The sequence below is a fragment of the Tursiops truncatus genome, chromosome 1 (genome assembly GCF_011762595.2).
Source record: "Tursiops truncatus isolate mTurTru1 chromosome 1, mTurTru1.mat.Y, whole genome shotgun sequence".
NCBI classification, from domain to species: domain Eukaryota; kingdom Metazoa; phylum Chordata; class Mammalia; order Artiodactyla; family Delphinidae; genus Tursiops; species Tursiops truncatus.
Genome location: NC_047034.1, coordinates 62,518,779 through 62,536,422, shown reverse-complemented (window position 1 = coordinate 62,536,422; position 17,644 = coordinate 62,518,779). Strand labels below are relative to the sequence as shown.

The 17,644-nt window shown below is 49.5% G+C and overlaps 1 protein-coding gene and 1 long non-coding RNA gene across 3 annotated transcripts in view; one reads left to right on the top strand and one right to left on the bottom strand.

Moving 5' to 3' along the window:
* The window catches only part of FAM78B (family with sequence similarity 78 member B), a 92,277-nt gene that overhangs the window by 11,760 nt on the left and 62,873 nt on the right, over nt 1-17,644 (bottom strand). The gene's annotated exons all lie outside the window — the stretch shown is intronic.
* Nucleotides 11,659-14,944, top strand: LOC109549988 (uncharacterized). The gene is made up of 3 exons (XR_002176379.3): nt 11,659-12,956; nt 13,633-13,793; nt 14,614-14,944. It is a non-coding gene; the product is annotated as an uncharacterized lncRNA (long non-coding RNA).

Sequence of the window (17,644 nt, the reverse complement as noted above, 5' to 3'; positions counted from 1 at the left end):
TGGAAGCAGCCAAAATTCATTATGACTTAAGCGTAACGCATAGGGACTTAAGCCTAGTGAAAAGGGAGTAGGTTTCTTTTTGAAAAGTATCGTATCATTTCTGTTTCTTTTATGAAAAATAGCTATTAATGTGCATTCCAAGGTCGTGGCTTTTTTATTTTTGCAAAAAGAGTTTTGCCTGTAAAATGCATGACTGGTTTATGTAGCTGATAAATTGGCTTTCATAATAGTTTTCAAATAGTTCCTGATAAGTTCCAAGAATAACAGCACCATTAGAATCACTCTATGACCATTATGACTACTTTGAATGGGATGCCAAAATCACGTCAAATTCCACATAGCCCAAACCAAACTCACCACATCCACCGTAAACTTGGCCCTTTCCCCCGTCTCTGCTGCAGGCATTGGCCCACTGCTCACCCTGTCTTCCAGGACAGAGTGAGGGTCATCTTTCGCTCTTCCTCTGCCTTCTCCTAGACTGCCAAAGCTGTTGTTACTGCATCTTGTGAATTTGCCCCGTAAGCGATGCTTGAATTTATCTCCCTTTCTCCATTCAACTCTCACTGCCCTTGTTTAATCCAAGTCTTCGGCATCTCTTACCTGGTCTGCTGTAATGGCCCATAACTTGTCTCTCTGCATTCAATCCTGGTCCCTCTCAAATTCATCTTTTAGGCTGTACTCACGTACAAATATGCAGATCTGATTATGTCTTTTCTCTACCTAAAACCCTTCAAAGTCTCCTTTACCTGGACATCACTGGCATCACCTACAGGATAACATTCAAGTTCCTTAATAGGACATATGTGGCCCTCTGCAGTCTGGCCTCCCTGTCTCCACATACCATGCTGTTTCTCACCTCTGCCCTTTTGCTCACGCTGTGCCGTCTGCCTGCACTGGTCTTTCCTCTCCTAAAGTCTCACTGTGTTTAACTACTTGACATTTGAGAATCATTGCATGCATCACCTCCTCCAGGAAGCCTTCTCTTCTGCGCTCCCATGGATATATCCAGATCTTTACAGGTCCCAGATTATATTATAATTATCTGAAAGGCTTGCTCCCTTGCCTCCATCATTCCTGGCTCAAATATCATGTTCTCAGTGCAATATTTCCTGACAGTCATATTCAAAATGGCAACTTCCTGCCCCAGCCCTCCCCATCCCTGATTCATTTTTCTTTATAGCACTGTCTAATATACTATATAATTTACTTAGCTAATGGTCTATCTCTCCTTATCTCACTCCCTAAATATAACCCCAAAGAAGGCAGGGATTTCCTATGTTTTATTCACTGCCATATCTCCAGTACTGACAATTTATTCACTGCTATATCTACAGTACCAACAACAGTGCCTGACACACAGGAGTTCAACATTATTTGTTAAATAAATAAGCATTGAATTGATCTGAAGTGAAAGATGGGAGGAGACCATTTTCAGTTGGGATGCTGCTGCTTTTATGAAGTTGCAAAGTTGGGTCTAGAGCTTAGGAGCAAATCAGGGCTAGAGATGTAAATTTGGCAACTATCTGCATGGAGAGAATTGGTTGATGTGATGGGGATGGGTGAGATCTCTGGGGATGAAACAGAGATCTTAGGGGGCTTGTTAGATGGCCAGAAGACAAAGAGGAATCTGAAAAGCAGAATAGCCAGTGAAGGGGGGGGGTAGAACTTGTTTCCAAAGTCAAGAGAATTTCAGGGAGTCATCACTGTCAAAAGCCACACAAATGGAAGAGAGTGAGGTTAAGAAATAGCCATTAGATTTACTATCAGGACAGCAGTAAAGATATGCTCGTGGAGGCCATTCTGTAAGGGGTTATGGAGGGAATGAATAAACACAAGAAAAAATGGAGAGTTCAGGGAGTTCCTTCAAGAAGTTGGGCAATGGGGCTTTCCTGGTGGCGCAGTGGTTGAGAGTCCGCCTGCCGATGCAGGGGACACGGGTTCGTGCCCCGGTGCAGGAAGATCCCACATGCCGCGGAGCGGCTGGTCCCGTGAGCCATGGCCGCTGGGCCTGCGCGTCCGGATCCTGTGCTCCGCAACGGGAGAGGCCACAACAGTGAGAGGCCCGCGTACGGCAAAAAAAAAAAAAAAGAAGTTGGGCAATGAAGGGGACAAGAAAGATAAAGTAGAGAGCTGCTCAAGCAAAGAAGCTGAAGGGAGGATTTCTGGAGCCAGAATGTCTAGGCTTGTAAACCTAGTGCTATCACTTAGTAGCTACCACTTACTAGACAAGTTACTTGCCATTTCTATACCAGTTTCCCCATTTATCAAATAGACGTAAGAACAGGACTTACTTGATGTACTTGGTGTGAGAATTAAATGACATAATGAAGGGAAGTACTTAACACAGCGTGGCACAAAGTACATTACATTGAAGGTTAGGTATCAGTAAGGAACAGAGATGGGGCAGCATTAGAGAAAAAGGAAATGAACAGCCACTGAACCCTTCCATGTGCAAGCACTTAATAGTAACTATATGAGGCAGGGATTATTATTATTATACGCTGTTCATCCATGAAAAGTGGACTAGGCAAAGTCATATAGATGGTAAGGGGCGGTGCCAGGGTGTAAAGGCAAGCCTCCCTGGCCCCAAACTCTGCCTCTTCTACTGCATCACACTGTGGGAAGAGCTCCTTTGAGTTCTAAATTTCATGTCTCTTGAAGTCTTTGGTGTGGTGAATGGAGGAAGCAACAAAGACTGCCCTCAGGAGTCTTGGATGTCAATCCCAAGGTGACAGCTGGCTGACCTCAGCAAATCAGCCTCAGGCTGCTCATGTGTGAAATGGGAAGAAAAATAACCCCGCCTCCTTAATCTCAGGGCTATTACCAGGATCAAATGAGGTGATGATCTGTGAGCAACTGCTTTGTAAACTGTAACACACTTGGTCAATATTAGTTCTTATCATCGCATTCCCCTCCTTCTCCAATCACCCTTCTCCTCACTGTGATAAACACAGTGTTTTCCTTTCAGACAATCAGCCATTGACCCAAAGCTCACAGCTACTGGACTCGCCAATGGAGCTAATAATGAAAACATCGATTATTGCAACCTACGTGCTTTCTGCATTCCATTTTTAGAAGAAAGAGACAAATCTCAATCAAACAAGCTCATGTGAAGCATTTCATTCAAATAAGTGGTCCCTGGGTTGAGGTCCAGGTCTCCACCCAGACCCAGCCAAGTTCTCCCAGTGTCCATGAGGGCCAGAGCAACCTCTCTGAAGGAACCTTGCTTTGCTCTTGCCAAAGCCCTGTGGTCATCAAGGGGATGGGGGGCCAGCAGGGAGTGGGCAGGTGTGCAGGGGCACTGCTGAGACTACTGTCCCCTGACGGAGGCTGGAATGGGAGTCAGGGGAACCACACATGGAGAGGACTGATGGTTTCAAGCCTGTAGGGCTCCCAGGGGAGGCCATCCAGGATGGTACTGCCCCTAGGCCTAGGTAAGAGAAGTCCCTGCCTGGCCCAACACTTTAAAGGTACCCACTCTAGTATCTTCTGGCTATGCCCTTACACATGGGACCAGGAGTTTGTGGGGCTAAGAGGGCATGCCCACCTAGAACCTGTGCCCCTCCTTCTAGACCACCCTCCGGGTATCTGGGATCCAGCTCAGATGGCCCCAAACTTGCCTTCAGGGTCTATACAGGCTTTTTTCCTGGTCTGTTTTCCTAAGGGGTCCACTCCACCTGTGTGTACACCCCTGGCCCCAAGGCTGTTTGTTGGGGGTATGCATGGAGTTTGGACATACCCACGTTAAACGTTCACATGCATATGTGCGATGGTCCATATCTCGATACGGTACAGAGCAAAGGGAAGGAAGAGAAACGGAACCAGGGGCTGAAGGTTGGCTATTCCTATGCTGCTACATCTGGCATGGAACTTGTGGAATCCAGGAATTCTAAACCTGAACCTGGCCTTCAGGTTGTTATAAAGATACATCTGTCAAGGTCAGAGGATAGAACTTAGCGTTCTGTTAGTCTGAATTATACATTTAGCTTTTTGTTAGTTCGGCTTAAAATTAGTATTTTAAAATATGGTACGTGGGCCTTCATTCTTCCCCTGGACCCTACAAATGTTAGGGATGGGTAACAGGTGGGAGATCTGTATCCACAGCTCTGGAACCATGGACAGTTCCAACCCTGAATTTTCTTTGGGTATGTGAGTTTTATTCACATCTGTTTAGTATTAACATTTACTCTTGGAAACAGCATTGCACCTACTTCTCACATGGATCGCACGACATGGGCATCATTCCATTTCCATTACACAATAAGGAACCTGCTCAAGGTCACACAGCTAGTGCTGGGCAGAAGTGAGTTGCGAACACAAGATCTTATCCTAAATCACACGTGTTCCCTGAAGTGACTCCCTGGTACTAAATTAATGCTCCAAAGGCTCTGAAAAATAATAAGTCATGGATGATATTAGCTGGCACACACTGCTCTCACCATATCTGTCGTTAAAATATTAAAACAGTTTTGGAACAATGGCTAAAGAGACTCCCCTCTCCCCAAGAGCATCCTCCCTGGCTACCCAGGTTCCTTCTCGGGCCCTGGTTCTGTCCCAAATCCAGCAACTATAGGGTTAGCGTAGGCAGAGCAGAGGCAGTTCTGTAGCTGGGTGTCAGTCCTGGTCACATGCCAGGTGCTGTTCTGAGAGCCTGTGGTCTAACCGCCTCAGTGCGTCTGCTCTTAAAGAAGACTGACCGCTGTGTAAACTTTGCTGCACTGAGAGGGTGGAAAAGAGGCCCCTACCTTGTTTCTTTATGTCATGGCTCAGACCAATAGAGTTACCAGTCAGGCACGTGGAAAGTTTAGTTAAAGAGAACACTACGCTTTCTGAGAATTCAGCTTTTCTTCTCCATCCAGTGCTGAGAAGAGTCAGGTGCCTATGTCCTGGGAAGCCTCCTCCTCAGCAACACTTCTGACTTGGCAGATGCAGTGCCCAGCATCTTTCCTCCCCTCCAAACCCCTGCACAGGAGGCTCTGGAGACAGCAGTCCGTGGTGGGCAGGGAGGTCGAGAGGGAGAGGGTGGAGAGAAGACTCTTTGGAAGGAGCAGAGCTCAGGGCTGGGAGAGGGCGGAGGTGGGGCTGGGGGGAAGCCAATACCCTGTATCACCCAGGGAGTCACGAAGCCCATGGCCCCTGGGTAGCCTCCCAGCCCACTCAGGCACCAGTCCCAGCCCCGGCACTGGCACACATCCCGATTCTCAGACGGTCTGCACCATGATTACAGAGTAAGTTTTAAAATTAGGCTTTTCCTCATTCTGCTGTTTATGTCAGACTCCGAGAAGCCTGTAAATACCACCCTCCCACCTCTGCCTCCGCCCCCTTCCTTCCTGACCACATCCTTTTCTTTCTGGCACACAGGGAGGCATTTTTTTTCCCCCACAGCAGAAAAGACAATTTCCAGTGTTTTTAAAGAGTCGTCAGTGTTGGGCGAGGCTCCATGTTTAACTGAAAGGCTTCTTTTGTCACCCACCCTCATGTTCTGTTTAGACTGCGTTTCTCTACCACTGGAGACACCTTCTCAATATGTATTTACTCTTGGGCTTCCCTGGTGGCGCAGTGGTTAAGAATCCACCTGTCAGTGCAGGGGATATGGGTTCGAGCCCTGATCTGGGAAGATCCCACATGCCGCAGAGCAACTAAGCCCATGCGCCACAACTACTGAGCCTGCGCTCTAGAGCCCGTGAGCCACAACTACTGAACCCCGCGCGCCTAGAGCCCGTGCTCCGCAACAAGAGAAGCCACCGCAATGAGAAGACCACACACCACATCGAAGAGTAGCCCCCACTCGCCGCAACTAGAGAAAGCCCGCGTGCAGCAACGGAGACCCAATGCAGCCAAAAATAAATAAATTAATTAATTAAAAAAATATGTATTTATTCTTCACCACTTAGAGGTCAGTTACTGTCTCGAAGCCCTTGTCCTGGCTGGGTTCTCAGAGACCTCTGCTGCTTTGTCCTAGTTGACAGCCCTGAGGTCTTGGATCGGCGGCCAGTTTTCTGGGTCATGTCTGAGTATGGTTTGCCTCTGACTCCAATTCTGAGCTTCTTGGAGCAAAGCGCCTTTCCCCACAGGGAGAGCTGTGGGCCCCGGTAGCATTATCCACGGAGCATCCTCATGCGTGCCTGCAGGGCGGGAATGCGGACCCAGGCTGCGTCCCTTACAGAGCCAGCCAGCATGGGCACTCTGCTGGGCATGTGAGGGTCCGTGCTTGGCCTCAAGGAGCTCACAGCCAGCCTGAGGTGACTGGCCAGACCTCCTGGTGGGTCAGACGCCGGAATTTGTCTTTTCACTCTATGTGCATGGCCACCACCCTGCTCCTCAACATTTTTCCTCTCTCCAGGCCACGGCAATGACCTCCTTGCTGGGCCCCCATGTCTAAGCTTGCCCTGCCCCCCACAAGCCACGAATGTGGTTTTTAAGAAATGTACGTCAGATCATGCCTCACCTCTCTGAAAACTCCGACGACGGCTTCTCTTGCACTGAACATCCACGCTGCATTATTTGGCCCCTGCCAGTTCTCCAGTCTCATCTCCACCACCTCCCCCTGGCTCCTTATACACCCCCCACACTGACCTTTTTCATCCTGGGACAAGACAAACTCCTTCCCACCTCTGAGCCTTTGGACTTGCTGTTCCCTTTGCCCAGAACCCTCTTCCCCCAGCTCTCTCAATGCTTGCCTCCTTTTCATACTCAATTTGCAGCTCCAAGTCGCCTCCTGAGAGGGGCTGCCCGACTGTGCCAGTCTCCCCACCAGGCTGCAGGCATCTCGAGGACAGGCCTCACTGTGCCTCCAGCGAGCCCAGAGCAGGAGCTTCCTTCAAGCTTCTACAATGAGCGGGCCGAGTGTTTCCGGCAGAGCAGGCAGGGCCGGCTACTGAGGTGAGTTCCAGAGGGCAGCAGAGGGGATGCTACGGGGAAGGGTCTTCAAGAGACCAGGGGAACAGGCCTGATGTGACGACCAAGGGAATGCGAAGGGATTGTCTGAAGACACATTGGGAGGAGCGTCTTGAGGTTCCCGGCTTGGAGCTCGAGTTGAATGTCCTTCTGACGTTCAGCATTGCCCATGAGCCCAGCGCCCCCCGGTGCTGGGGGAGGCCGGAGGCACCAGGTGGTGGCGGTCATGATCTGGCCATGGCAGTCAGCTGTATCCTCTACTTCCAGCCCTCAAAGCAGACAAATAGCGGACAAGAGAAGAGGGAAAGTGGACATGTGTGTTGTTTCTCTTCTTATTTTGGAATTCTGCTACTACAGGTAGAACCTCAGTTAAAATGAAAACAAAGACACTATTGGATGGAGACATCAAAATGTTCAAAGTATGATGATAAGATTATGGATATTTTCCTTTTATTTTTATTTTGTATATATCCGCATATAAAAAATAATTAATTTGTATTTATTCTGTAATCAAAAGAGATGAATTGCTTCACAGAATTGTGTATCATGAGGGTGAAGCATTTTTGGGGAAAAAAAGAGGAAGACGAGTGGCAACATAATGTAGGTTGAATTGAGCTGGGCGGGCCGAGGGGCAGCTGGAGGTGACATGGAGAGGCAGCGAGGAGGACTCACACTGACCTGTGTGCAGCTCTGGACAGCACTGCCTACAGGGCCATGCAGACCTGGGCAAACAGCTAGGCCTCTTGGGTCTTCAGTTTCCAAGTATTATGGTAATAATAATCAAACCCACCTTATAGGTTGATTTTAGAAATAAATGAGAAACCTATGCAAAGTAATCTCTGCAGTGCCTGGCAGAGAGTAGGTGCTTCACAAATGGGAACTGTTATTACAGATACTGCTCATTTAAGGAGAATGTTGACTCAACATTACCCTCAAAGGGTAAGAGGTATTTCCTCCTTTAATGCAGGTGAGGTGAGCACCTGAGTATTTCCCTTCCATACTGACAAGGTTACAGGAGGGTAGATGGCCACCCTTCATTTACATGATGGGGACACTGAAGGAGAGAGAGAGATGATCCATTTATGACACTCACCAAGAACGACACACATCCACGTGTTCATTTCACAAAGATTTTTTGAGATTTTCTTCTCAACATTGAGTCAGACTTTGTAGTTAACGGAGAGGACCTAGGACACCAACCCTCTCAAATTTTGCATGCGATTTCATGGGAGAAGGGTCCTGCTTTGGAAGCTGCTGGCTTGGCCAGAGATCGCTCTCTCATGCTCTTCTGGGATGACTTTTGGGCTACCTTCTCCAACGCGAGCCCTTTCACCTTCAATTTTTTTCATCTATAAAACCGAGAGGGTGGAATACACAATAATCTCATGAATAAGGCCATGTCTAGTCCTCTGTTCTTTGACCAAAGACCTCAGTCCTTGTACTGATGGCCAGTGGGATTTTCAGGGCTATAGAGGAAGAAGTTCTGCTTTCAGAGGAGAATTGTAGTGGGTACTCCCCAGGGATGGGCTGCTCTCCCCAGAACACAGGATCCTACACAACTGGTTCTCCTTGAGATCCAAGGCCACTGGGGACTCAGGGTAGCTTCCCTGGGTCTACACTGGGCCAGGGTCCCCATTCACATTCCCCTCCATGGTCTGGCACCGTCCTGATTGAGTCTCCTGCACTACCTGCAGCTGCGGAGTCACTGCAGCTCTTGAGCCCTGATGGGTGTCTCTGACTTGCCGGTTGTCAGGCTTTCAGTCTGTGCCTTGGGTGGTGGAAGGAGACACCGCTCCTGCCTTCACACCACCTGGATCCCAGCCCCAAGCCAGGCCTCTCCTACAGCTCCCACTGGAGCCTAGTATCTGGGAGCTCCTGTGATGATGAAAGACCTTTGACACTATCAACACCCAACCTCTTTCTTTCTTTGCATTTTTCCTCTTGTTCCATGTCCCTGACTGGGAGGAGGTGTGGTTTGCTTATTTCTTTTTTTGTTATTCAAGTGGGATTCCTAGTAGGAATCTTCTGGTGATCCCTGGAGGAGGACGTGTTGCGATCCTCCCACTCATCCCGTCTTGGTGGGCTGACACAGTCTGGCACTGCGTGCCCTGTAGTCTCATTGACTCTTTTAGCCCAGAACATCTGCAGCTTTAACTGTTATTTACAAAACTACAGCTAGTTTTCTGTGGGCTGAATCCAACGGTGGCACATGTATCTGATGAAGACGATGTGAGGAAAGTTGGCCGGGGGCCCCCCTGAGGAGGAGAGAGCCACTCTGCCAACCCCACTCTGCCATCTGGACCTAACGTGGATGGGGGCTGGGGCCAACTCAGAAGTCTTCCTATTTGTCGGCCTGGACAGCAGTTGTTGTGATTTCTTCCCATCCAATTTGGGAACGATTAAGGGCAAAGATTCTTCAAGGGCAAGGAGATATTGGTAATGACACGACTGCCGAATCTTCCCCAAGATTAACAGGAAGTCACTAGATATATATCATCTGAATGAATGAATGAATGAATGAACCACAGCAGGACTCGTGGGCACAGTGTCTGAGCAGGAGTGAAGGGGCACCGCCCACCCTCTGGTATCAGAGAGCATTCTTACCCTTCCCCTGCCTCTGGTTACAGAGGTCTCAGGACCCAGGGAGAAGTGACTAGGATTTGGACATGTCTGCTCTCATCCTGTTTAAACCTAGCTCCTCTGACCAGAGCTGCCCGAGGCTCACTGATCCCAGCCTGGGGAAGAGAGCAGGTTGGCTCCTTCCACTCGTGCCCACCCCATCGGCTGGCCGTGAGGAACGTCCCACAGGGCTGAGGCTCAAGGATCTGGGTACTGTAGGGGAGGGGGGAAGGTCGATGCAGGGTCTGGGGAGGGGGTTCCTTGGCCTCAGCGTCTAGAGGAGCCTAAAGTCTGGAAACCGGGAAATAAAGTTAAAGATCTGTTCATTGGAGCCAGAACAAGACCAGGGGAATCAGACTGAGCAAAACAGCCACGGTGACAGGGTTGAGAAGATGAAGGCAGACAGAGGGGAGATCTCAGAAGTCAGGCATTATTAACACTGCTGCTACTCATAAGAACCGCTAATATATACGGGGGGCTCGCCATGTGCCAAGCATTCGACTAAATGCTTGATACATCAACCTCAAAGGAGGCACTGTTGCTCCCTCGACTTTTTTCTTCCCCCGAATAAGGGACCTGACGCTCAGGTTAAGTCACCTGGCAAAGTCACAAAGCACGTAGGTGGCTGAGCTGGTATGAACCTAACTCTCCAGCACCTGTGCCCACCTGCTGCCCAGAACCAAAGGTACTGGTTCTCTGTGTCCCCTAACCTGATTCCCCAAACACTGGTTCTCTGTACAGGTGAAACTACAGCTAAGATGAGTCCCCAGAGGAAGCATGGTGGCAGAGGGACAAGACTGCCAGGTGCTGCTGGGACCAGTCCTCTCTCACCAGCACTGGGCCAGGTGTGGCCGGGAAGACGGAAGCTGCACTCGCAGAATGTGGATATGCCAGTTCCCCTTCCCCCAGCTGCCAAGTCCTTCCGCTGCTTCTTTAGGGAGCTCCCATTTCCCACTAAATAATGGCCAAGGAGAGAAGGGGAAGGGTGGGGAAGGGTCAGGTTCATTAGTCTTAGCCGAGGAGGGAGGCAGACACAGGCTCACAGGAGGGACCAGGCTGAGGATGGAGGTGGAGTTATGCAGCGGCGCAGACTTTTAAAATCAGTTTACTGTTTTCATTAACTTTCCACTGTGTGTTCGTCACAGGCCATGTTTCACTGCCAGATGTGGGGAGTTATCGGCAGCAGCGAAGCTGGGAGCAGACAACGTGAGGATGCCAGCGGCTCCGTGTGTGTCCTGGCGACAGGGCTGTGAAAATGATTTATTAGACAGGTTCCTGTTTAGCACACAGAAGGGGCACCTGGGTGCAGGGAGTTGCGCACATATGTGAGCACAGAGGACTTCACAGGGGTGTTATTACACTAGAGGGCAGAGAGATTCCAAAGCACGCGGGGGCTTCTAAGTTTTCCCCCAGTACAGCATGTCCAGGCGGGATGCCCCTCTGGGCGACGGTCGAGGTAAATGCTTCGCACACTTGCTCTCTCGAATCTGTGCCAAGACTACCAGGTGGCTTCTCTTACCACCATCCCATTTTGCAAAGGAGAAAACTGAGACTCAGAAAGATTGAGAGGTACCTGGGATCACGTGGCTGGTAAGCCGTGGAGCCAGGATTCACACCCAGGCAGTTGCGTCCATGGCCCATATTTAAGCACTCGGCTCTCCAGAGACAGAAGGAAAGTACCTTTTCTTGAGCTCCTACTGTGCTTCAGGCACCACGTTAGGTCCTTTATCAACTCATTTGGTTTTCGTAACTGTCTTTGTGAAGGAGGCAAAACCCTGACTTAGAAATGCAGCAACTTAGATTGAGAGAAGTTAGGTAACCTGTGTACATTCTCCCAGCTTGTAAGTGCAGAGCTGAGGTTTAGCCCAAGAGAGACGCCGCACCCTCTCTCCTAAACTGGGTGCCTCCTACGTGACGGTATTGTGTTTTCAATTTTAAAAAGTTACACTACAGCTGACCCTCGGTATCCAAGGGTTCTGCATCCGCAGATTCAACCAACGGCGGATTGAAAATATTGGGAAAAAGAATTCCGGGAAGTTCCAAAAAGCAAAACTTGAATTTGCCATATGTCCTGGCAACTATTTACATAGCATTTACATTGTATTTCCAACCATGTACACAACATTTATATTGTCTTAGGTATTATAAGTAACCTGGGGATGATTTAAAGTATATGGGAGGATGTGTGTAGGTTATATGAAAATACTATGCCATTTTATATAATGGACTTGGGCATTCCCGGATTTTGGTATACTCTGGGGGTCCTGGAACCAATCCCCCATGAATACTGAGGGACAACTGTATTTTTTTTTTTTTTTTTTTGCGGTACGCGAGCCTCTTACTGTTGTGGCCTCTCCCATTGCGGAGCACAGGCTCCGGACGCGCAGGCTCAGTGGCCATGGCTCACGGGCCCAGCCGCTCCGCGGCATGTGGGATCTTCCCGGACCAGGGCACGAACCCGTGTCCCCTGCATCGGCAGGCGGACTCTCAACCACTGCGCCACCAGGGGAGCCCACAACTGTATTTTTGACACTGCCTGCCCCAATCTGTTTTGTTTGTTGGTTGTTTAATTAATTCCTTTAGCACGTAATTCTTGAAGTCCAAGGCAATATGAGGGAGGGGACACAAAGCTGGCTGTGACCTGGCTCCTGGTGGGTTTGATGACCTTGATGCAAGGAGCAAGGTGAGGAGTGCCGCTCAACCAGAGAACATTCTGGGGGTGCTGGGATGGCAGAGGGCACTTGTTCTTAGTATTTTGAATGGGATTGTTTTACTGATTTCCTTTTCAGATAGTCATTATCAGTGTACTGAAATGCAGCTGATTTCAGGAAGCGCTGTGTCTGCGGCTGTTTCCTTCCGCACCCCAGGGGCGGTGGCTCAGGAGTCAGCCTTCCCCAACATGAAGTCCAGGCTTGGATGCTTTGAGCCAATTCTGCTCAAGCTGTTGGTCACCTCCATCAAACACTCAGGGGACTGCCTTTTGCCCCTGGATGGATCATCTCTGCTCTGATGATTCTGGCATCAGCCTGAGAGCCAGCAGGGGAGCTGGCTTTCAACAGAGGCCTCTGGAACCTCATGCTTTTTAGATGTTCAGTTGAAATCAGGAGCTTTATGACTCTTCCTTTATTCAGAAGCCCATCAAAGCCAATGTGGGAGCTGCCGTGGATTCAGCATCACACCAGCATGGCCCTTCAGCCCCACCACGTTCCACTCTGTCCTCACTCTCTTTCCAAGGGAATTTCCTTTCTTCTGCAGACCCTGCCTGGGTAGGGCAGAAAAAGCCCTGGGAGGCAGAAGATCCAGGACCACTTTCCTGACTGTCACTCAGCCACATGACTCGCATGAGTTACACTAGGACTCTCTTAGGCCTCAGTTGTCTGAGCTGTAAAATGGAGATCATAATGCCCCCTTACGGATTCACCATGTGGGTTACATGAGAAGTAAGTGCAATGTTAGGTTTTATGCCCATTACAACTTCCAGGCTTCATTGAGTAACTTCCAGCTACGGCCAAGCCATTTCTGCCCTGTGATCCTATGTGAAGGGCTTCTCGATCAGTCTAGCCCACCTGGCTTTCGGAGGGCTGTGTGACTTCTTCCCAGGAGTAGGGGCAGAGGAAGCAGATGCTGGATTAATCTGGGGTTTGGGTTTTGCTGGGTTGGTGGCCTCTCCACTCTACGCCTCTTCGAAGGCTTCCTATCACAGGTAGAATAAAACCTGGAGCCCTAACTTGCTCCGCACGGCCCCGCTTAATCTGGCCTCTGACTCCTTCTCCAGCTTCATCTCACACTACACTCCCTGTGCAATCAGGGCTCTATCCCCACCAGCTTCCCTTATAGTCCTGAAACATGCCTGCCTCAGGGGCTTGGCAGACAGGTGCTGTTGGGAAAGCACTTTTCCCACTGTTTGCACGGGTAACTCTGAATAATCCTTAGCTCTCAGTGCGAGTATTACTTCCTCTGGGACCTTCTCTACTCTGCACACACTCTCCCCCGACGCTGAACTAAACTTGGTCTGTCTTATTGAACCCTGTTCTTTTTCTGATTCATAGAACATATCACTGTTTGCAGTTACATATGTGAGTGTGTTTATAGTTTAACATCTGTCTCTTCATGCAGACTGGGACAGCTCAACTCTGATCACTGTTACAGACCCGGCACCTGCCACAGTCTGCCACACGGTGGTATTTCATGAACGTGTGGAAGGGTGAATGTCTGCAGAAGAGGCAAGAGGATGGAGGGTGTCGGAAAAAGAGTGATGGTGATGACGTGCCTGAAAGGTAAGGAGGCAGGGAGAAGGCAGAGGGCTCTGTGAGACGGAAGATGAATCCAGTGGAAGGCCTGAGGGTGACTGTTTCAATTTAAGATTTCACAGGAGTAGCCTTGAAGGATGGTCTGTTTTGAGGCTCCCAGAAAGGGTACATGCTGCCTCCTGATGGGGTTTTGTGCAGTCGGGGCATCCAGGGGGCCCCGGCAGCTGGGAAATGGACCGGGAAGTAGGAGAGGGCTCCATGGACGGGCCCATGTTGCCGTGACCCTGTGGTATGGGGAAGCCCTGCCCTGCAGGTGTCTGAGGGAGTTGGGACTTCACGTGTATCCCTCGGACTCAGCAGGAGGGAACTCTCTTGGGGAGGCAGGGGCTCTGTGAACACAACTGCAGTGGGGGTTAATAGCAGCTTTCCCTCGTGGTCTGGAGCCCTGTGGCCAAAAATGCTGCATGGACTCTGTGAGACTCAGCTTACACCTTCCCTGGGCCACACTGGGTCTCTTAGTCCTCTGGAAGCAATGAAAAAGCTGAACAGCAGAGGCAGGGATGGAAAGCTAAACAGGAAGCTGGTAATAGCCTCTTGCAGATGTAGCTCTTTTATAATAGAAAGGTTCATACCAAGGTCAGATACACAATACTCCTCCTGTCCCGCCCAGGCCTACAATTCTTCTTCCCAGTGTTCACTTCCTGACCCTTTGCTCTCATGTGGGTTGAAAGATGTCAACATGAAAACTGGGAAACAGGAAGCCGTGTCTTGTATGTGTCACTTTTCGGGGCTCTTGAGCACACAGCCATGGGGGTAACTCTTTGTTTTCCACCTGCTCATTCCCCAGCCCAGCCCCTGGATGGACAGGCAGACCAATGCCCCAGCCACTGAAACTGACCCTTGTGCAACAGGAAGACTGGGCTGGAAAAGCAAAAGTCATCAGGAGAAGTAGGCGCCATGAGCTGAAGGAGGAGGCCACTTGGATGACAACAACAGGGTACAAGCCATCCAAGATCAGAGGTTAAGTCCATCCTTCTATGGCTAAGACTAGACCCACCGAAGGGAATGCTGTCCCAGGCAAAATCGATAATAAAGAAAAACCACCCCATGGTGACAGATGGTAACTAGACTTATCATGGTGGTCATTTTGTAATGCATAGAAATATTGAATCACTATGTTGTACACCTGGAACTAACATAGTGTTGTAGGTCAATTATACTTCGATTAAAAAACAATCATGATGGGCTTTCCTGGTGGCGCAGTGGTTGAGAGTCCGCCTGCCGATGCAGGGGACACGGGTTCGTGCCCCGGTGCGGGAAGATCCCACATGCCGCGGAGCGGCTGGGCCCATGAGCCATGGCTGCTGAGCCTGCGCGTCCAGAGCCTGTGCTCCGCAACGGAAGAGGCTACAACAGTGAGAGGCCCGCGTACCGCAAAAAAAAAAAAAAAAGAAAAATCATGATGAAATGGATGTGGAGGCAGGGAAGTGTGCCAAGTTCCCCTTAGCAGCATCCTGCTCTCAAACATAATCAGATAAATTGTGGGAAGAAGTTACGTTGAAGTCTCACCCAACTACAGTGTCTGTATTCCAGACCCCAGGTCTAGCTCAAATGCCATTAGACAGGACAGAAATCATCTAAAGCGTATACTGAAATATGATGTTATCTCTGAGAGTGGCATTGTGGGTGATTTTATTTTCTGCCTTATACTCTTATGTATGAATTACTTATGTAATAGAAAATGGTAGTATAAAAAGAAAAAAGAAAAACCACCCCAGAGATATGGCTCATTTTAAATCAGTTCCCTGATTTCTTGAACCCTTACCATGTGCCTGGCTCTGTCCTGGGTGCAGAGGACATCAAGACTCATAAAACAGTGTCCCTGCTCTCAGGGAATGTTGACATTATTTGGGGAGGACTTAGAGGCAGATTACTTCAGTACAATGGGGGATATTTGGGTACAGAGACATGTCATCATGAGGGCAGCAGTGCTTTTGCTGGGAGAGGATGGTGGTGGTAATAACGACTGCCAGCGCTGATGGAGCTGCCTGCTCTGTGCGGGCATCGTTCACGGCCCTTCACATGCATTAGCTGATTGACCCTCACAGCCACTCGGTGAGGCTGGAACTAGCCTTGTCCCCATTTTACAGGGGAGGAACTGAGGTTTGGGGAGGTAAAGAAACTAGACTAGGGTAACGCAGGATTTTTTTTTTTTTTTTTTTTTTTGCGGTACCTGGGCCTCTCACTGTCGTGGCCTCTCCCGTTGCGGAGCACAGGCTCCGGACGCGCAGGCTCAGCGGCCATGGCTCATGGGCCCAGCCGCTCCACGGCATGTGGGATCTTCCCGGACCGGGGCACGAGCCCGCGTCCCCTGCATCGGCAGGTGGACTCTCAACCACTGCGCCACCAGGGAAGCCCTGGTAATGCAGGATTTGAATGCAGGCCAGCTGGCTCCTGAGCAGAATCTGGATAAAGAATGAATAGCAGAGGAAGCAGCACGAGCAAAGGCCTTAACGAGTGGTGTGGGCAGAAGGGGTAGAAGCAGCAATTTCTGAATCACCTGAACATAATGTTGGGCTAAGAGCGAGGGAGGACGAGGCTGAAGGGGAGGTGGTGGCCTTGACAACTGCCCCAGGGCTGTCTGGTCAGGTTGGTGCAAGGAGGTAGGGTCTCAAGAGTGATTCCTTGTGGGTCCTGCCACCTCCTGCTGCTATGGAGATGCTCCACAATATTCGGTGACTGAATGAATGGGAAAACCACCACAGCCAAATACTGGCTTAATATTCTGCTTTTCACAACGTACTCCTCTTATAACTGATCTCGTTTAATCTTCATGCTAATCCTATGAAACAGACAGTATGTCCTCCATTTTATAGACAAGGAAACCAAAGCTCAGAAAGGCTAACTGATTTTTCTCAAGGTCCAGCAGTTAGTAAGTGATGGAGACAGGTCTTGAGCCTATATCCACATTCTGTATGTTTCCTACCACATGCCCCACTGCCGTCACTGAGGCGGGATGGCCTGAGAACCTGGAAACTCAGTGGTTGACATAGTTGAGCTATCACTTCTCTGAAATACAGAACGGGTGGGAGGTTTGGGTATGAAGAACCCATTTTTCTGAAGAATTTTCCAGAACTTGACTCTCAGGAAGAAGATCTGTCCAAACTGTTTATAATACACTTAGTAAACATGAACAAGAAACAATTAGCTAATGAGCTAACACCAATGTTAATCATCTGTGCCAAAGGAGGCGAGCACTGATGAGGGAGATAAAAAGTCACAGGAAACTGTCTTTTGGATGGTGGGACCCAGGCCCTGCTCCCCAGCAAGGGGTCCCGGGCTGGCCTGCCTTCTGCATAGCCTGAATTCCAAACCTGCCTGGGGTTCCTGACCCTACCCACGCTGGGGGCTTGTTTAAAGGGACCCCTCCAGGTGATCAGTGGTCTCAACACCCCCCCTCCACCTCCTGCCCCCAGTTAGTCTTGCTCGGTTTCTTCTCTTCCACAGACCTTTTGCCTTGGATTCACTTCTGGTTCTCTGCCTAATCTCTGCCCATTAGTCTTCATGCTTCAAACTTCCTTAGCCCGTTCTTGTCATCCAGGATGCAGACCTGGCTTCTCCTTTATTCCATACTCCTCAGTTACAAGCCAGCCTTGCCCACCCAGAACTCCAGTCCTGACCCTTGAGAGCCCTAGGTGTGAGCCCCACAAAGTGAATTTTGTGTACATAGCACACTTTTTATCTTAGGTCCAACCACCCCAAATATAGTCTCTTAAATTTGGTGACATCTGCGCAGTTCTTTTTGTGTGGTACGGTAAAAGAAGCTCTCAGAAATGTTATTCTAATCTACATTTTTGATGAATGAAGTAATAAGGAAC